Below are 21,439 nucleotides of genomic sequence, written 5' to 3' on the forward strand. Positions count from 1 at the left end.
AGTATGATCCAAAACAGCAGCGCCCAATCAATGTTGTTCCTTTGTAGCCTCTGGAAACATTCCAGGGTGGTGGTGATAGATTTGCTTATATTAATGCTTCCCGTTGTTGAGAATGAACTTCCAGGGTTATTTCAAGACATTTTAAAGCATTTCAGCGAATCCTATAAATGTTGTTTTCACTGCCTGCTTTTCCCAAGGAAAAAAATCGTGCTGTTTACAGCCATAGAAAGACTACTGGATTTTTCATTCTTTTAATCTTTGTGGCATGTTGGGCAGACCACCAGCAGCTGCTTATCAGCTGGCTGACATCAGGTAAAGAGCCAGCCCTATATGTTTTATTTACATTTTAAAAAATAGGATGTGGAATATCTCAGCAAGTTCCTGAGAGACCCACGAAACGTATACCATGGGTTATAGAAGCACATCTAATTAGATTTGACAGTATAACCTTCCTGTAGCATGCCTAGGGTATCCCCTCAAGAAATAGCTGGTTTCAAGATCAGCATCCTTGAATGCACTTCTGCATAAGGCTTTTCTCTCCCCCAACCCCCACAAGTGATTTTTTTTTTTGTAGTGTGTGTGTGTTTGTGTGTGTGTAAACCTAGACAGCATCTTAAAAAGCAGAGACATCACCTTGCCAACAAAGGTCCGTATAGTTAAAGCTATGGTTTTCCCAGTAGTGATTTATGGAAGTGAGAGCTGGACCATAAAGAAGGCTGATCACCGAAGAATGGATGCTTTTGAATTATGGTGCTGGGGGAGACTCTTGAGCGTCCCATGGACTGCAAGAAGATCAAAACTCTCCATTCTTAAGGAAATCAGCCCTGAGTGCTCACTGGAGGACAGATCCTGAAGCTGAGGCTCCAGTACTTTGGCCACCTCATGAGAAGAGAAGACTCCCTGGAAAAGACCCTGATGTTGAGAAAGATGGAGGACACAAGGAGAAGGGGACGACAGAGGACAAGATGGTTGGACAGTGTTCTCGAAGCTACCAGCATGAGTTTGACCAAACTGCGGGAGGCAGTGGAAGACAGGAGTGCCTGGCGTTCTCTGGTCCATGGGGTCACGAAGAGTCGGACACGACTAAACAACAACAACAAACCCAAATAAAGAGTGTTGGATTTGACCAGAGGAGCTCCAGGTTCAAATCCCTGCTCTGCCACAAAGCTTGGGCCAGGAAAGTCATTGCAGCCTAACTCACCTTGATGTAGGATTCAAAAAAAGAACCGAAAAGCCTTTTGTGTGCACTTCAGATGACTATAGGCGGCATACAAGGGAGAAAGAGACAAGCCACTCTTCAGTTTGCAAGAGCAGTGTATACATTGGTTGAGAGGCTGGGCTGTCAATGGAAGCAATGGCATGGAAAGCTATCAGCTACAGACTGGTGGGTCCTTTCAGTACAGCAATTTTTATTTTTTTAGTTAAAGCATTTCCTCTCATCTGTTCCAACAGCTCAAAGCAACCAAAATCAGAATAAAACCATGAGTTTTATATATTCTAAAACACCCATTATTATTTTTCAGTGACACCAGAGGGGGCTTGAATGAGGCAGGGGTATCTCTCCTCTTAGCTCAATCTGACTGTGCTGGGCTCTGCTGCTGCAGTTTCTTGCTTCACCAGTTGAAAGCGTGGATAGGCAGATGCACATACAGTGGAACCTCAGGTTAAGGACTTAATTCATTCCGGAGGTCCGTTCTTAACCTGAAACTGTTCTTAACCTGAAGACCACTTTAGCTAATGGGGCCTCCTGCTGCTGCTGCACCGCCGGAGCACAATTTCTGTTCTCATCCTGAAGCAAAGTTCTTAACCTGAGGTACTATTTCTGGGTTAGCCGAGTCTGTAACATGAAGCATATGTAACCTGAAGCGTATGTAACCCGAGGTACCACTGTATTGTTATATACTGAAGTTCTCACCCTGGGCCAGCAGGGGGATACTGTAGATAGTTTTCACTCAGGTCCGCATATCCAAATAAGGAATTGAAATTGACATTCAGTGATTGGACAGTTACAGAAAGTTGTTACTGTTGCTTTGTAGTTGAGCTCTATATAAGCAGGTTGGCTGTCTGAAGAATTGCTGTGTTGTCTGATATGTTCACCCACAACTTAACACATATGATTTGCTGCAACAATGCAAATATATTAGGCATTCCCAGACCATCCACTGGACCAATCCTGCAATAGCTGCACCTGTCTTCCCACGAACATAAGAAGTTGGCCCATCTACCTCTGTTCTGTCTACTGAGTAAGGTCTCGAGACACAAGCCTGTTACCTAAGATCATTTTAACTGAATATGCCAGGGATTGAATTTTGGCACCTGGGGCAAAATCACAACACGGCAACACCCCCCCCCCAGGAAGAAGGAGGAGGGGAGTGAAGATCTATATCAGGAACAAAGGGGGGAATAAAAATCTACATTGGGATCTGCTGCCCCTGTGGATCCTGCCGCCTGAAGTGGTCCCCTCACTATGTCTAATGGGTGGGCTGGCCCTGAAAGCATGGACCCTGCCCACTGAGCTATATCTGAAAGTTGGACTTCACTGCAGCATCAGCCTAATTATATTAGTAAACCTTGCAAATGCACAATCGGTGAATTAGATGCATAAACAGCCTCTTAAAATTAGATGCATATACAGCATCTTAAAAAGCAGAGACATCACCTTGCCAACAAAGGTCCGTATAGTTAAAGCTATGGTTTTCCCAGTAGTGATTTATGGAAGTGAGAGCTGGACCATAAAGAGGGCTGATCGCCGAAGAATTGATGCTTTTGAATTATGGTGCTGGAGGAGACTCTTGAGAGTCCCATGGACTGCAAGAAGATCAAACCGATCCATTCTGAAGGAAATCAGCCCTGAGTGCTCACTGGAAGGACAGATCATGAAGCTGAGGCTCCAATACTTTGGCCACCTCATGAGAAGAGAGGACTCCCTGGAAAATACCCTGATGTTGAGGAAGATGGAAGGCACAAGGAGAAGGGGACGACAGAGGACAAGATGGCTGGACAGTGTTCTCGAAGCTACTAACATGAGTTTGACCGAACTGCGGGAGGCAGTGGAAGACAGGAGTGCCTGGCGTGCTCTGGTCCATGGGGTCATGAAGAGTTGGGCACGACTAAACGACTAAACAACAACAGCCTGATACTTCACTGGCACCAAAGACCAGCCCTGGAATTCTGCACTTGTGAACTGATTGTGGTGGAAGAGCCACAAAACCAGAGAAGTGTATGGGGTTGCCTGTGAACTGTGTATTTGTCTGCCCGGGGAGAATCATCCTGAGATGGTCTCTCTGCTAATCATCAATCTCCCTCCGCAGGCAACGTTTCTGTTTAATAGCTGATAGAGCATCTCAGAGGGGACTTCCCTTCCGTCCCCCTTTGTTTAAAATGAAATATAATGGACCTGGACTTATCAGTGTCTCTAAATGCATTTTCTGCGCTTTATCCCTGCTAAGGGATTTGGTCTATCCTAGTGAGTACGTGCAGAATGGAATCGGAGCTTGGTATAATTTGATCCATCAATTTAACATTAGATTAATATGCAGAGAGGTCTCTTTTGTGGATTAAGGAAAAAACCCAGAAGGGGAAACACTTATTAATTTAAAATGGACTTGAGAAATGGAATGGAGCTGCTCCTATTAGTATCTGCCATAGAGCTCAATCGTTGCTTTGAGCATAGCCTTGCAACAATTAGGTGGGTATTAAAGCAGATCTACAGTTATCCAGAGAAGAGACAGTCTTGACCATCTTCAGGTTTCATGGAAGAATGTAGCCATTCCAAAGTGAGACTTCCCAGGACTTCAGAAAATTTATGGGGAGATGAAACCCATTGCTCCATGTTAACCAGATTTTAGTTGAAAGGTATGCTGGGACACAGCTCATGTTTTCAAAATCACACTGATCAGAATCTTCCAAGGATAGATAGGATATTTAAGCCATGACAGCTCAGGTGTTTTGCTTTTTAAATAAAAACACTGAAAGCAATACAAGGGATATTCAAAAGCTACAGAGCCGTACTCTTGTATGCTTAGAACTTTGGATTGCTGGCATTTTGTGTCAAGTTATAAAACCGATTAGCTGGTTTTTATGCCCGAGACTGAGGGATGCGGGTGGCACTGTGGGTTAAACCACAGAGCCTAGGACTTGCCGATCCGAAGGTCGGCGGTTCAAATCCCCGCGACGGGGTGAAGCTCCTGTTGTTTGGTCCCTGCTCCTGCCAACCTAGCAGTTCGAAAGCACGTCAAAGTGCAAGTTGATAAATAGGTACCACTCCGGTGGGAAGATAAACGGCGTTTCCGTGCACTGCTCTGGTTCGCCAGAAGCGACTTAGTAATGCCGGCCACATGACCCAGAAGCTGTATACCGGCTCCCTTGGCCAATAAAGTGAGATGAGCGCCACAACCCCAGAGTCGGCCACAACTGGACCTAATGGTCAGGGGCCCCTTTACCCTTTACCTTTATGCGTGAGACCACTACTTATTTAGACAATGTACAGGACGCTCTAAAGAGGCATAAAAGAAAGGAAAGGAAAAGGGATAAAAGGTTATATGCCCCAAGGCAATCTGAATTTTGACAGGGCTAAGGGGAGAGGTGCAACAGAGGGTGATGAGAGGCAAAGGGGACTATGAGCATGTGCAGTGTGCATACATAAACTTTGTTTCAGATGGGGATGGAGACTAAGGAGGTAACTCAAAGCCTGTTTAAAACTTAATCCAACCCAGCTGGATTAAGAGCAATTCCTTCAATATCCCACCAACTACAGATAGCTTCCTTCATTTCATCCTGTCACTACATGCTCTTTTTCCTACCTGCAATGGGGGAAGATGTATTTTTGCTCTCCTCCAGAGGGAAATCTCCATTTTGAAAAGGACTATAGATATTTGTAACATTTAAGGATGATTGACTGCATGTCCTTCATCAGTGTATCAGCTGAATCCTGGCAAGACTTTTGATGTGAGTAAAGCTTGTATTTTCTTGCTTACTAAGCAGTCTGAGGGTGATTTCTTTGTTAAGAGGGAAACCTAAAATGGGGGAAGATAATCCAAGTCTTCCGAAAGCATCCATTATTGTTCTATGCAACCTTGTCCTAATCGCTTCTAGCAATACTGTAAGCTGTGCACTAATGATTTCAAACTCTGCTGGAAAAAATATTTACATTCTCACACAAGTGAGAAAGAGGAAGGATAACTACTAAACAAAATATCCTCTTGTCATCAGAATCCATCCAACAAAATTTAACCTCATGGCACAGATTCCTCAACTCAAATGCTCACATCCAAGCACATTATAATAAGCTATTATGGAGGGCACAAGGAGAAGGGGACGACAGAGGACGAGATGGTTGGACAGTGTTCTTGAAGCTACCAGCATGAGTTTGACCAAACTGCGGGAGGCAGTGGAAGACAGGAGTGCCTGGCGCGCTCTGGTCCATGGGGTCACAAAGAGTCGGACACGACTAAACGACTAAACAACATCATTATGGGGCTCAAGAAGACCTCCCATGCTACTTTCCCCCCACTTCTCTCTTTTCGCCAAATGCCACCTTCAACATTCAATGGCTCAGCTGCGCTCAGCTGCAGGCTTAACTGACCCAGATCCAAACACAATCTGCTCCACTGCCAATTCCATAGTGCTTTCCCCCTGACTGGCGTGGAAGTGACAACTGCCTACAGAAACCAATGGAGAACTTCTGGGTGCAAGTGTTGCTGTGGTTGGGCAGGAGTTTCTTCCACGCCCACCAGAACAGTAAGTAGAGGAACAGAAGGGAGTTCCTGGCCATTCCATGAACCCCCATTTGAAGCACGTTGGCGTCCACAGTCAACAAAAAAGCTATGCCGCACTGCCTCTGAAATAAGGGGAAAATAAAAACGTTAAGTGTAAAGGCTGGAAGAGAAAAGGCAGAATATGAATATACTGTGGGAGAACTATGGTTCCTGAGAGATAGTCCTGGCTGTGAAGAGATGGGTCCAGAGTCGTTCCCATATTACTTTCGCTGAGTGAATAGGTTGCGGTGGTATCAGGACATTGATCTGCATTCAGTCTGCATACAGCCTTCGAAATGGAAGCTTGTACTCTGCAGTCTTAAGAGGCTTTTGGACTCTAAATGGGTCTTTTGCTACCTCTGCAGGTATTGTTGTGTATGGAGGCAATTACATGAAACATAACTTCTCCCCACTTTATTCCCTTGCCTTTCCTAATAACCTGTATTTTAATTAAAAACAGCAATTTACAGTGCAGTTCATTTATAACAACATAATCCATGGTAATCGCAACGCAATAAATTTATGTTTTAAGTAAAATTTTAATGCTCCGAGCAGCTGGGTCTCTGAAGTGTGGAAATAGCTAACATTTTTCACTTGGTGCGATGCATCCCGTAGAAAGCCCCACACTTTAATTACAGAGACACCACAGCCAAGGGATGGAGAATTGAGTGATTATAATAGTAAAATGAGAAATGATTTGTTTGCAACTTGCAGTAAATCTAGAAAATATCTAAATAACATGGAGCGACAATTTGCAATGAGCTGGACAAAAACACATAGGTTGATCATTCAGAAAGGTAAACTGCTGAATAAGGTACATGAGAATAATGATGGATTTCATCCCCCCAAAATGTGTAAGACACATCAAATTATAAACTTGCATGTTGTTGTTGTTGTTTAGTCGTTTAGTCGTGTCCGACTCTTCGTGACCCCATGGACCAGAGCACGCCAGGCACCTCTGTCCTCCACTGCCCCCCGCAGCTTGGTCAGACTCATGCTGGTAACCTCGAAAACACTATCCAACCATCTCGTCCTCTGTCGCCCCCTTCTCCTTGTGCCCTCCATCTTTCCCAACATCAGGGTCTTCTCCAGGGAGTCTTCTCTTCTCATGAGGTGGCCAAAGTACTGGAGCCTCAGCTTCACAATCTGGCCTTCCAGTGAGCACTCAGGGCTGATTTCCTTCAGAATGGAGAGGTTTGATCTTCTTGCAGTCCATGGGACTCTCAAGAGTCTCCTCCAGCACCATAATTCAAAAGCATCAATTCTTCGGCGATCAGCCTTCTTTATGGTCCAGCTCTCACTTCCATACATCACTACTGGGAAAACCATAGCTTTAACTATACGGACCTTTGTTGGCAAGGTGATGTCTCTACTTCTCAAGATGCTGTCTAGGCCTGTCATTGCCCTTCTCCCAAGAAGCAGGCGTCTTTTAATTTCGTGGCTGCTGTCACCATCTGCAGTGATCATGGAGCCCAAGAAAGCAAAATCTCTCACTGCCTCCATTTCTTCCCCTTCTATTTGCCAGGAGGTGATGGGACCAGTAGCCATGATCTTCGTTTTTTTGATGTTGAGCTTCAGACCATATTTTGCACTCTCCTCTTTCACCCTCAATAAAAGGTTCTTTAATTCCTCCTCACTTTCTGCCATCAAGGTTGTGTCATCTGCATATCTGAGGTTGTTGATATTTCTTCCGGCAATCTTAATTCCGGCTAGGGATTCATCCAGCCCAGCCTTTCGTATGATGAATTCTGCATATAAAAACTTGCATAGTTGGTCAAATTTTTATGGCTGAGTGTTCTGATTTCCTCTTTGTGTATGAAAAAAATCAATAACCTTATTCCAGCTGAACCAGAATCCAATTTTATAATTCACATCTGGCTGGTAAAGAACGTAAGAACCGGCTTGCTGAGCCAAACCAAAGGTCCACCTAGAATCCCACGTCTCACCTAGAACCCTGTGTCCCAGTCAGATGTTCACTGAAGGGGTCACATTCAATTATTTGTTTCCAACATTTTGTAATTAAAAATACAGTGGTACCTCGGGTTACATACGCTTCAGGTTACATACGCTTCAGGTTACAGACTCTGCTAACCCAGAAATATTACCTCGGGTTAAGAACTTTGCTTCAGGATGAGAACAGAAATTGTGCTCCGGCGGCGCAGCAGCAGTGGGAGGCCCCATTAGCTAAAGTGGTGCTTCAGGTTAAGAACAGTTTCAGGTTAAGAACAGACCTCCGGAACGAATTAAGTACTTAACCCAAGGTACCACTGTATACTACCTCTGTACCCTAAAATGTCATTTTTAGCTAGCATGACTATTACCTACTGATAGCTCATCCACCATGAATTGATCTATTCCTTCTAAAAACACCTTCTGTACTAATGGCTGTCAATGGATTATACAGGGGCAGCAAACTTTTCCAGCAGGGGGCCGGTCCACTGTCCCTCAGACCTTGTGGGGGGGCTGGACTATATTTTGAAAAAAATAATAATGAACGAAATAACCCAGAGATGCATTTTAAATAAAAGCACACATTCTTCTCATATAAAAACACCAGGCAGGCCCCACAAATAACCCAGAGATGCATTTTAAATAAAAGGATAGATTCTACTCATGTAAAAACATGCTGATTCCTGGACCATCTGCGGGCTGGATTTAGAAGCCGATTGGGCCGGATCCAGCCCCCGGGCCTTAGTTTGCCTACCCATGGATTAAGATAATCAGATGCTGAACAAGAAGTGATTGTGTACCCTATAGCAAGAAAGTGAAAAAGGATTCATAAATGAGTGCCTGGGCCTGAGCAAAGAGATCTGCAGGAATCTGTACATCATTTTACAGGCTAAGTATCTATGAGAAATGATTTTTTTTAAAAAAATAAAAATAAAAAATTAACCCTTCACCCTGCAGATAAACACAGTGGACTTGGGATCTTAATGTGACTAACCAGGAATGTAACAATCAAATATGGGGATTAGAAGCAGATAATCAAACCTGATCACTATATCCAATTAAATAAATGAATATTTGCTCAGTTCTTTCACTGGGCATGTTCCCTTCTCAAGCATTTATTCCATTTAGACATGGATCTATAGAATATGTGATAACAAATATCACAAAGATAACCCCTCAGTTCAGTATTGAAACAAAGAGAAGGTAGAGTGATAGAAAGTAAATAGGTGGATGTGAAATAGCTGAGGATACTATTTCTCTAGAGCAGGACTGGGGAAAACTATCAGAATCGTAGAGTTGGAAGGGGTCCTGAGGGTCATCTAGTCCAACCCCCTGTAATGCAGAAATCTCAACTAAAGCATCCATGGCAGATGGCCATCCATCCTCTGCTTAAAAACCTCCATGGGAAGAAAGTTATCACGTTCTGAGGAGTCCATTCCACTGTTGAACAGCTCTTACTGAGAAAGTTTTTCCTGATGTTTAGTCGGAATCTCCTTTCTTGTAACTAGAATCCACTGGTTTGAGTCCTACCCTCTGGAGCAGGAGACAACAAGCTTGTTCCATCTTCCTTGTGACAGCCCTTTAAATATTTGAATATGGCTATCAATCATCCTCTTATCCAGGCTAAACATACCCAAGTCCCTCAACCATTCCTCATAAGGCTTGGTTTCCACACCCTTTATCATCTTGGTCGCCCTCCTCTGTACACATGCCAGCTTATTACTATCCTTCTTATATTGTGGTGCTCAGGACTGGACACAGTACTCTAAGTGTGGTTTGACCAAGGCAGAATAGAGTGGGACTATTACTTCCCTTGAGCTGGACGATAGACGTCTGTTGATGCAGCCTAGAACAGCATTAGCTTCCCTTTTTCTTTGTCAGCGCGTCACACTGTTGATTCATGTTAAGCTTGTGGTCTACTAAGACCCAGTAGATCAGGCATAGGCAAACTCGGCCCTCCAGATGTTTTGAGACTACAATTCCCATCATCCATGACCACTGGTCCTGTTAGCTAGGGATGGTGGGAGTTGTAGTCTCAAAACATCTGGAGGGCCGACTTTGCCTATGCCTGCCGTAGATCCTTTTCACACGTACAACGGGCAATCCAGGTGTCCCCCATCTTATATTTGTGCAGCTGGTTCTTCCCGCGTAAGTGCAGATCCTTACATTTGTCCATACTGAAATTCATTTTGTTACTTTTGGCCCAGTTCTCCAATCTGTTATGGTCACTTTGAATCCCAACTTGGTCTTTTGCAGCATTGGCTACCCCTCCCAGTTTGGTGTCATCTGCAGATTTGATGAACATCCCCTCAATTCCTTTGCCCACGTTGTTTATAAAGATGTTGACTAACAATGATCCCAGGACAGAAGTCTGCAACACCTTACTGGTCACTTTTTTTCCAGGATGATCAAGAATAGGGTCAGCAAACTTTTTCAGCCATGGGCCGGTCCACCGTCCTGCAGACCATGTGGTGGGCCAGACTATATTTTGAAGGGGGAAAAAATGAACAAATTCCTATGCCCCACAAATAACCCAGAGATGCATTTTAAATAAAAGGACACATTCTACTCATGTAAAAACACGCTGATTCCTGCACCGTCCGCGGGCCGGATTGAGAAGGTGATTGGGCCGCATCCGGCCTTAGGTTGCCTACCCCTGATCAAGAACCATTAGTGAGGCTCAGTCTATGGGCTCAGTCAGTCAACCTGCTACAAGTCCACATTTACCTCATCCAGCCCACATTTACCAACTTCTCGGCAAGAATATCATGGGGGACTTTGTCTAACTGAAACCTATGACACTCCAGCTGATGTCGCACAATCACTCCCATCATTCCTGATCATTGGCCATGGTGGATGAGGCAGATGGGAGACCGAGTCCAGCAATGTCTGCTCAATGCCTCCATCCAGCAGCAAGTTTCCCCAGTCGCCATTTCCTAAGAAGCATCTCTTATGCCATTCCTTCTCCCCCAAAATATTCTATGCCCATTAATCTTACTCCTATTATACTTCCCTTCTCTATATCTGAGATCACCTTGTTGGTTTCCAAATGCAAAGTGTGGACAAAGACTTTGCATCACTGTAATGTTTCTCTTTTGCACCTTGTGGTTTTCTACCACTTAAACGCAAATCATTAATTTGTGAATCCAGTCCCAACCTCAGATCCATTGATCCCTTACCCTAGACTAGGGATGGGGAACCTGTGGCGCTCCATCTGTGGCGCTGACCACAATTTCCATCAGCCTCAGCCAGCATGGTGAATGGGCAGGCATGGTGAAAGATGTAGTCTTGTAACATCTGGAGGATCAGAGGTTCCCCATCCCTTGTGGCCAAACCATAGCTGATTAATAATTGTCTCTATTCCTGTACTAAACTCTACACTGATTTTGCCAGCCTGTCTCTGCTGCTTTCTCTGCTTGTTCTAAAAGTATCATTTGTAGAGCAAAACTCAGACATGACAAGTATGACACAAATCCACACTTCTGATTAATTCCAATATCATTGACACCTTTCCTAATCCATGTATGTGGCAGAAGGAAACCTGTGAGTGGCTATAGCTGCTTCTGATTTTCTTTCCTCATGACACAAATCTCGAAATCAGTCCATGGCAATATGACATTTCAGTAGTTAGAAGCATGTCAATTTTTTTGTCAAAATTCCCTATATGGAATGGGTTCAGGAAAACCGGATGCCCTGCTACTGTCTCTGTAATGAAACTGACATGAAATTGGCATTTGGATGATACCTTCGAGCCTATGGCACTACTGATATTCTTTGTTTTCTATCCTGCTGTGATTTCTAGCTGAATTATTCTGTAGATTTCTGAATTAGAGCAAAACCCTACTAAACCTTTCTTGCTAGAGAGCACAGTGGGCTAGAGGGGGGAATGAATACAAAGTGCCCCCAAGGTTGGAAGGAAGACTAGGGCTGATCTCATAACACTTTTCAGAGGGAGGGAATTAGGTATTTCCTTACTTCTCATATTAACGAAACTTAACTTCCACTCCAATGGTTTTCCTAAACCCATATCACGGCCGCCATATCCTTTGCATCCTTAACTTACCAATAACTCTGGTAACTGTGGAATACAGACATGGTCCAAAGCTGGGCAGATGTCATTACTACATTTATCAAATATATTTATTTATTACAAGATTAATTTGTGCACACTGGCCTTGTATTGACTCCAGTTAAGCCTCACCAACACTATAACCAGGGACTTTTGTTGAAGCCTCTGTTTCTTTCTTTCTTTTTTTAATAATATTTATTCCAGTTTTAGAGGTTACAAAAAGAAAACACTAAATTAGGCATGAAAAAACAAAGCAATACATCACAATTGATACAAACAGACAAAAAATAGAGAGAGAAAAAAAACAACAACACATAAAAATGCGAACAAAAAACAAAACAAACCTTCCCATAACTTATTTTTCATCAGCTTATTTCCTTGACTTCCTCACACCTCCCTTTTTTGTATTCTAGTTCAATTAGATGTTTCAGCAAATCCTTTCCAACTTTGTTTTTATCCTAATAATTTATCTTGATATACTGTTATTCACGTCTTTCACAAATTAAGAAGTCAATTTTAACCTAATCCTTATATCATTTCTGCTAAAACCACATTACTTCATTCCAACAACCTTCTAACATTCCTTAATTTTACAATGTTTCTGTAGACAGACTTTAATTTTTTTCCCAATCTTCTTTTGAAGCCTCTGTTTCAGCCCCTGTTGACTTATTGAAGGTCTCTGTTTGATGTCCTGTCCTGGAATCTTCCTCCTACCGGGTGCCAGAGCCTAGCATTATGCAAACCACCTCTCACTTTTTCCTCCTCAGTGATGTAGACTGGTTCTCTCCTTGACTCTTCAGCCTGAGCTAGGAATACCTCAGTCAACAAGCCACTCTGAAGCATTTCCTCTCAGTGAGCATCTTCTTTCTTCTTCCACAATCCTTTTCTCCCATGGTCGTCTTCTTCTGGCTCTATAGCACAAACACCAACCAATGCATGCTGATGCTGACTGACCAGCCCCCATCAGTCAATCACAGTGTCTAAGAATTCTAAACCTGCAGCCACCAATCAGAGTTGTGCATAAAACCCCTCCTCAACTATCAGTTAAGTTCCTCCAGTGAAAGTTGAACCAACTTTCACTGGACCAAACAGAAGACTTCCCACACCAAACACTTACAGTGTACATTAAGTTAAAAGGTAAAGGACTCCTGGACAGTTAAGTCCAGTCAAAGGCGACTATGGGGTTGCGGCGCTCATCTCGCTTTCAGGCCAAGGGAGCCGGCATTGGTCCACAGACAGCTTTCCAGGTCATGTGGCTAGCATGACTAAACCGCTTCTGGTGCAACCGTGACAGAAGCCAGAGTGCATGGAAAGGCCGTTTACCTTCCCGCCGCAGCAGTACCTATTTATCTACTTGCGCTGGCATGCTTTCGAACTGCTAGGCTGGCAGGAGCTGGAACAGAGCAATGGGAGCTCACCCCATCACAGGGATTCGAACTGCTAACCTTCTGATCGGCAAGCCCAAGAGGCTCAGTGGTTTAGACCACAGCACCACCAGCATCCCACAATGTACATTATAATACAAATGGCAGAATACACAATGTCAGTTGAAACACAGTTTATGAGAACTGGATTTGTTTGCAGTGGTGACATGCTTAGCATGGCAAATGCAGTAAGCAGAATTGTGCAACTCGTTTATTGAAGGGATCTATCGACTGTTTCCCCACCAAAACATAACAGGTGGCTTAGAAAACCTGTGAGCAATAAAACAAGTTGCAAACAGTAATAAAAGCAATGGTGCCATACTACAGTAAAAAACACAGAAATATGGGGTGGGGGAGGGGGAGAAACCCTGCAGATTTTAAATTTTCACGCAGCGCAAAATGTATGCATAAAAATCAGTAAGAAGACTGTAACAGCTTGTATGAGCAAAGAGCCTCCGCTCTCCCATAGAGAAAGGGAGAGGCCGTCAAAGAAGGGGATTAGATGGGAGAAGGAAGTCCTGAGGCTATTCTGGTCCTAAAACATATACAGCAGGAAAGGCCATCACCAGCATTTTAAGACAAATGGGGAGGCAATGCAGTACAGTAGTACCTCGGGTTACAGACGCTTCAGGTTACAGACTCCACTAACCCAGAAATAGTACCTCAGGTTAAGAACTTTGCTTCAGGATGGGAACAGAAATTGCACGGCGGTGGTGCAGTGGCAGCAGGAGGCCCCATTAGCTAAAGTGGTGCTTCAGGTTAAGAACAGTTTCAGGTTAAGAACAGACCTCCGGAACGAATTAAGTTCTTAACCTGAGGTACCACTGTACTGTAGTTTCAACACAGTTTCAAAAATTCAACTGAACGTTTAAAAGAGTGTAAACTGAGGCAGGCTTTTGTGAAGCTGTACACTCTCCATAACTGTCAACCTTCCCTTATTTGGCGGGAAACTCCCTTATTCCAGTGCCGTTTCCCGCTGCTATCCCGGATTGTTGATATCCCGTAAATTTCCCGGAGTTTGCATGCCTTATGCCGATCAAATCGGCCGCGTTGCCTGGGGACTCGCCTTTGCTTCAGTGCTTCCCAGCGGAGAGGTGATGGTGTGGTTTTCCTTGCTGCTGTATCCCTTTGCCGGGTTGCTGCACTGTGGGAACCACTGCTTGAGGCTTCGTTTGTGAAATATACTCAGAGTCAAGAGTGGATTTCATGCTCTTTATTCAGCTCATAGTGGTGAGGAGGAATGGAAGTTCCCCCACAGTATCTGCTTTATATACATTATTTACACAATGGGCTGCACGTGATTGTTTAATTCCGGGATTCTCCTGTAGGCCAATCAGGTTGTGGATTCACTTCCATCTGGAGCTGGATTGGGTGGCTCCTGCGGACCAATCATACTGCTGCATTGTTCTAGGACCAATCAGACTGCTGCATTTTGGATCCTATTGTTCTAGGACCAATCAGACTGTTGCATTTTGGATCCTATTCAACTCAGTACATAACAGTTTGGCTGCTGGCTGGGCTTTCTGCCTTTGGCTCGGAGGGGCTCTACTGTGTGTGTGAGTGAGAGAGAGTGTGAATGTGTCACTTAAGCTGATAGTAGGAATATTGTAGCTTCACACACTTACCTTCACACAATGTGTAATTAATTTGGGGAATTTTTTTACCGCAGGATGTGGTGAGGTCAGTACTTTAGATTTGCAAGGGGATCTGAGAGATGAATGGGAGATATGGTTTGTCAGTATTAATGGACTGCTAAATAGAAACTTAACCCCAAAACTTAGGCCCAAGATTCAAATCCTGACTGGGTAACTTTGCTCACTAGTAACCTTGAACCATGAGGACGAGATGGTTGGATAGTGTTCTCGAAGCTACCAGCATGAGTTTGACCCAACTGCGGAAGGCAGTGGAAGACAGGAGTGCCTGGGAGAGGTGAGGCTGCTGATCCCTTATTTTGGCTGCTGATCCCTTATTTTCAAATCTGAAAGTTGACAGCTATGTCTTGGACAGTTGGGTCTTTGGAAGCCCAAAGAGATGTGTCTGCAAGAGAGAGAGGGATGTGCTCATTCCTCCCATTGAAACCAACAGGCCTCTTGGTGCAACCCTTTGCCGCACACCACGGTATTGATCCAAACTGATCCCTAACCTGCTAGAGAAGAAAGCCTGCAGGCTAAAGCTCCAGTGGCGTAGCGTGGGTTGTCAGCACCCGGGGCAAGGCAAGTAATTTGCGCCTCCTAACCCATGGATTTGTGCCCCCTAACCCGTGGATTTGTGCCCCCTAACCCTAACCCCCAGATGTTGCACCCGGTGCGACCGGCCCCTCCTGCACCCCCCACGCTACGCCACTGTAAAGCTCTCTGCTCTCAGTTGAGCTTACAGTAAGCCTACAACTTACCTGGGGGTTATGTTATGGGGATTGCGCCTAAAGCCAAAATTTCGAACAATCAAAACACATGAGGTGCAATGGCAGGTGGGATTACCAAATACTTTCCCCCCAGACACCTGTCCCCTCTCTTCCGCCTTTTATTTTTTTATTTTTGCCAAGCACATAAAGCTGAACGCACACAAGTTAAATGCATGTTAGCTGCAGGCTTACTGTACTGAAACTTAAGCATACATTGGATTTCAGCCTTGATTTCTTCTTTGAAATCAATGGGTCATCAGTGATTATGTTATGTAGTGAAGTTTCACCCTGGGCCAGCAGGGGGATACTGTATATAGTTTTCACTCAGGTCTGTAGATAGTTTTCACTCAGGTCCACGTCAGTTATTTTAGGCGGGAACTCTGGGCTGTTGTTGCTACTGTTCTGGCTAAGAGCACTGTGTTCCATCCATCGCCCTTCACGCCGGCATCGGAATCATGGCTTCACTTGTGCCTCTACTGCCGTTTGCGCCAGCCTCTGAATCGTGGGACTCCTACCTCGCTCGGTTCGACTGCTACCTCCAAGCCAACGAGCTGACAGCAGTATCAAAGGATCGGAAGCGGGGCCTATTCCTCAGCCTCTGTGGGCCTGAGGTGTTTGAGACGGCCCGAGCATTGGTTGCGCCTGAAGCAGTCCAGGCAACACCATGGGACACGATCCAAGAGAAGCTCCGCAACCACTACGCACCAAAGCCGTCCAAGATTGCTGCCCGCCATGCGTTCTACCACCGGAACCAGGCAGAGGGGGAGTCAATCAACAACTACACCACCGCCCTGCGACAGGCTGCAATGCACTGTGAGTTCCGAGACTTAGATGATGCCCTGATGGATCGAATCGTCTGCGGGGTTCGGAACATCCATCTGCCAAGCCAGACCTCACACTACAGAAAGCCATTGAGGAGGCTGTGGCCTCAGAAGCTGCTGAACGCTCCGCCCAGGAGATCCGCAAGTCCAGCAGCTCGCGTCTTGCTAGGGAGCCAGTTTCGGTGCATCATGAAGAGGCCAGCAGTGATGAGGCATCCTCCAGTGAAGACGATGACGTGCACCAGACAAAGCGGGAGCGCAGGAAGTTCCAACAGAAGTCCAAGGGCCAACCGGAATGTGCCGGCTGCGGAGGCAACCATTCCCGTGCCAAGTGTCGATTCAGAGACGCCATCTGTAGGAAGTGTTCCAGAAGGGGCCACATCGCTAAGGTCTGCCGATCGGCTCCGTCTGACACCCCCCCTTCATCGACTCGCAAGTCCAAGTCTTCACTCCAGTCTGCCAAGGAAAGTTGTTTCGCTCTCACCAACTGCCGCTGCCCGTCTGGAACCACGATTGGCCAAACCGGCTCGCCTACGCGACGCAAGCTGAACGTCACGGTGCTCATTGAAGGAGCTCCATGTGACATGGAGATCGACACCGGGTCTGCCCTGTCCATCGTGTCATGGAGCACCATCAAAAGACTGGTACCCAGAGTGTCCAAAAGGCAACTCGACTCTCACCGCGTACACCTGAGAGACTACCAGGGAAACGACATTCCCGTGGTAGGCGTTGGCCGGTTCCGGATTGCCTTCAAGGATTTTTCGGGCCAGCTCCGGTTGGTGGTGTTCGAAGGTCAGCGGCCAAGCCTCCTAGGGCTAGACTGGTTTGATGCCCTCGGCCTGGAAGTCACCGGCATCAACTGCATCTCTAACGCAGAGACTGAGGGTCTGGTCAAAGACTTTGCCGAGGTTTTTGACGGCACCATCGTCACGCCTGTCAAGCCAGATGGGTCGGTGAGAATCTGTGCTGACTACAAGTGCATGATCAACAAGGCACTTCAGCAGCACGCTTATCCGGTTCCTGTTGTCCAACACCTGCTGCATTCCCTGGGTGAGGGTAAGGTCTTCGCTAAGCTGGACCTTGCCCAAGCCTATCAACAACTGCCAGTCGATGATGCCACTGCTGAAGCCCACACGATCGTCACCCACCGGGGGGCATTCCGTTGCCGCCGGTTGCAGTTCGGGGTGAGTGTGGCTCCTGGCATCTTCCAAAGCCTTATGGAGAGTCTCCTGCAAGGGCTTCCGGGCGTGGTACCATATTTTGATGACGTCTTGGTGTCAGCAGACTCACACCAGCAGCTGTTCGAGTGCCTCTGTGCCGTGCTGACCAGGTTCCAAGAGGCCGGGCTCAAGGTAAAGAGGGAGAAGTGCCAGATCGCCGTTCCACAGGTAGAGTTCCTGGGCTAGCTTATCGATGCCTCCGGCCTTCACCCGACCACATCCAAGATCCATGCTATCCAGCAGGCCCCCACCCCAAAGAACAAGACGGAGTTGCAGGCGTTCCTGGGGCTGCTGAACTTTTAAAACATGTTCCTGCCCCACAAAGCCACAGTGGCTGAGCCTCTTCACCGACTCCTTAGCACTAAGACGCCTTGGGCCTGGGGTCATCGGGAGACGGCGGCCTTCAACGCGGTCAAGGCTCTCCTTTCATCAGACAGTGTGCTGGTACAGTACAGTGAATCCAGGCCGCTGGTCCTTGCCTGCGACGCCTCACCTTTTGGCATCGGTGCTGTCCTTAGTCACCGTTTTCCAGACGGAAGAGAAGCGCCGCTCGCCTACTTTTCCAGGACGCTATCTCCGACGGAACGGAATTACAGCCCGCTCGACAAGGAGGCACTGGCACTTGTGGCTGGAGTGAAGAGGTTCCATGAATACCTCTATGGCAGGACTTTTGACCTCATCACTGACCACAAGCCACTCCTGGGCCTCCTCGCCGGTGATCGTCCAACTCCACCGGTCCTCTCGCCACGCATGCTGCGATGGACTGTTTTCCTGGCTGCCTACCACTACCGGCTCATCCATCGCCCGGGGAAATCGATGGGCCATGCCGACGCCCTCAGCCGTTGCCCTCTTCCAGCATTTGTGGAAGACCCGGCTCCAGCTTCATCGCTCCTTCTGATTGAGGATCTTCCGGCAGCGCCTGTATCGGCTGCCACTGTGGCCTCCGCGTCTGCCCAGGATCGCACCATCAGCCGGGTGCTCAACTGGGTGTGGAGGGGGTGGCCACAAGGGCCTTTTGCATCGGAGTTCCAGCCCTTCGCAACCAGACAATATGAACTCTCAGCTCATTGCGGCTGTCTGCTGTGGGGAGACCGCGTCGTGATTCCCCAGGGACTCCATCAGCGCGTTCTGAAGGCTCTGCACGTTGGCCACCTGGGAATTGTCAAAATGAAGGCGTTGGCTCGGTGTTACGTCTGGTGGCCTAATATGGACGATGCCATCACTGCCTGGGTGTCCGCCTGTCAAGCGTGCCAAGAGTCGAGGCCTGCACCACCGGCAGCTAAGGGACACACCTGGGAGACGCCAAAGACACCCTGGTCGAGGGTGCACATCGATCTGGCTGGCCCCTTTCACGGCCGGACCTTTATGGTAGTGGTGGACGCCTATTCCAAATGGCTGGAGGTCGCCCTGATGCCCTCCACCACTACCGAAGCTGTCATCCGGGTGCTGCGAGGCCTGTTTGCAATGCATGGGTGTCCTGATGTCCTTGTCTCTGACAACGGACCGCAGTTCACGTCAGGCACGTTTGAGCGGTATCTTTTGGGACTGGGCATCCGCCATGCCCTAACGGCACCCTTTCATCCATCCAGCAACGGGCAAGCGGAAAGAATGGTGCGCTCGGCAAAAGAGGCACTGGCGCGCCTGGACCAGGGAGACTGGCATGAGCGGGTCGCCGAATACTTGTTCGTGCAACTCATCACCCCTCATGCGGCCACAGGGCGGAGTCCTGCTGAACTGCTTATGGGCCGCCGCCTCAGGTCACCGCTCGACCGGCTACACCCGGACTTTGCCGTGGCTGAACCCCCAGGCTGTGCCAACGCGCCACGGTCATTTGTCCCAGGAAACCAGGTCTTTGCCCGGAACTATGTGGGGGACATTCCTTGGGTGCCAGCCACAGTAGTGGGAGTCACTGGACCTCGCTCGTACCAGGTGGCACTCGAAGACGGACGCTTGTGGCGACGGCACATAGACCAGCTTAGGCGCAGGGTTGGGGACTTGGACACTACCGAGGTGCCCCCAACTGCGCTTGCGGCTCCAGAAGAGACACGTACAGATGGCGAGGCCCCACCTACACCTCCCTCGCAAACTGCCAGCGTGGAGCCAAACCAAGTCGCTTCAGAGGGTCTGCCAGACTTACCACAGACTCAGACCACTCCACTTGTGGAGGCTCCACCCACAGCAGCGGATCCAGGGGAGTTGGTTCCAACGCCACCTAGGGTCGCACCACAGCCTCAGCAAGAACTGTGTGGCCCTCCGGACTTGGCTACCAGTCCCCGGCGGTCTGGCAGAGTTCCCAAGCACCCAACTTATTTAAAGGACTATGTTGTTGGACATGTATCACTGTTGGTCTAAGTATGGGAGATGTAACCGATATGCTTTTGTGCCTAATTGAACCATTACGCGTAGTGCTGTATATAAGGAAACCATTACGATTGTAACTAACGCCTTATCTCGGTGGGGAGGGGTGTTATGTAGTGAAGTTTCACCCTGGGCCAGCAGGGGGATACTGTATATAGTTTTCACTCAGGTCTGTAGATAGTTTTCACTCAGGTCCACGTCAGTTATTTTAGGCGGGAACTCTGGGCTGTTGTTGCTACAATGTTGACAGCCGGCTGCCTATAAAAGCAGGCCGGCTGAGCTGTTTGCAGTCAGTTCTATTCCAGCTTACAAAATAAAGAGCTACTTGGAGAAATCGCTGTGTCGTCTGCTATGTCAACCCACAATTTAACAGATTAAATATTTAACAGATTAAATATTTGGTTGGGTGGTGCCAATTACTGTTGTGCTATAACTAGCCTGAAATGTCTTCAAGCATGGTTTGCTTGAAGCTGACTTTCCTTGGTAGAAGATCAGGGCCTTTCAGCATTAGCATGCGCCCTTTATTCAAATGAAAAGATACCGTCTCTGGGAATGCTCCGCTTTTGTGCGTGGGTGGGGGCTGGGGCGCAGGGAGGAAGCATTTGCTTCTTTTATATTATTACTCCTTTTTCCATTTTTCCATTTGTCATTGATATATGTGGCGCAAAAGTAAAAAAAAATGCAAACATTACATAAAGGCTGAGTAAATATACATTAAGGAGGACTAAGCCATCAAGTGATTTTACTCTTATCTGCATTTGCAGGTTGGTTAGATTCATCAATGTATGTGCAGCCAAACTCCATAATTCAATTCCTTTGGTGGAAGGCAGCTTGGAGGTGACATCCTGTATACTGTACTGTAAAATCTTGCAAAGTTTTTTTTTTTAAAAAAAACTATTATTATTTTCAAATATCTGTTTAGCCATTGGGGCAAAGTAGCGGAACTAATTTTAAGGACATTTCCCAAACATTTATTTAGATAAAAGATTGATAACAGTAAAAACTCTAAAACCGGCAGCTAGATAACTAGCTTTTATTAATGACCTGCCATACACCGCGGCCGGATAATTAAAGTTCTTTTTTTTCCTTTTTACACCCCAAAGGAAGAGAGTGGACAAATTTATTTGATAGTTTGATAACCAGGGGACACTGGTTGAAAACTATTGATATAATCAGAGCTCATTCGATTTGCTCGCGACAGACACTCCTATCAGTTAATTTCACCTGTGAATAGTTAATTATTCCCTGGATGCATATAGTTGATCCATTAATAAAATTTGACTATGTCATAGGTTTTCCTTTCTTTTGTTGCCCTCATGTGCATTTTTATCTATGGGAATCTCTCCCCTTTCTCTTGCAGTGGAAGACAGATGTTAGTGGTGTGGATATTTCAGCAGGGCCGCATTATAAATGGCATGCAGCGCGGATGAGGAACGCTCT

The 21,439-nt window shown here is 46.6% G+C and overlaps 1 long non-coding RNA gene across 1 annotated transcript; it reads left to right on the forward strand.

The window, feature by feature from the left end:
* The first annotated feature begins 204 nt into the window (after positions 1-204).
* Positions 205-20,826, forward strand: LOC307220279. Its single transcript, XR_013840813.1, has 3 exons — positions 205-312; positions 12,543-12,627; positions 20,764-20,826. It is a non-coding gene; the product is annotated as an uncharacterized lncRNA (long non-coding RNA).
* Positions 20,827-21,439: the final 613 nt, after the last annotated feature.

Source organism: Podarcis cretensis, assembly GCF_951804945.1.
Source record: "Podarcis cretensis genome assembly, chromosome: 7".
Taxonomy (NCBI): domain Eukaryota; kingdom Metazoa; phylum Chordata; class Lepidosauria; order Squamata; family Lacertidae; genus Podarcis; species Podarcis cretensis.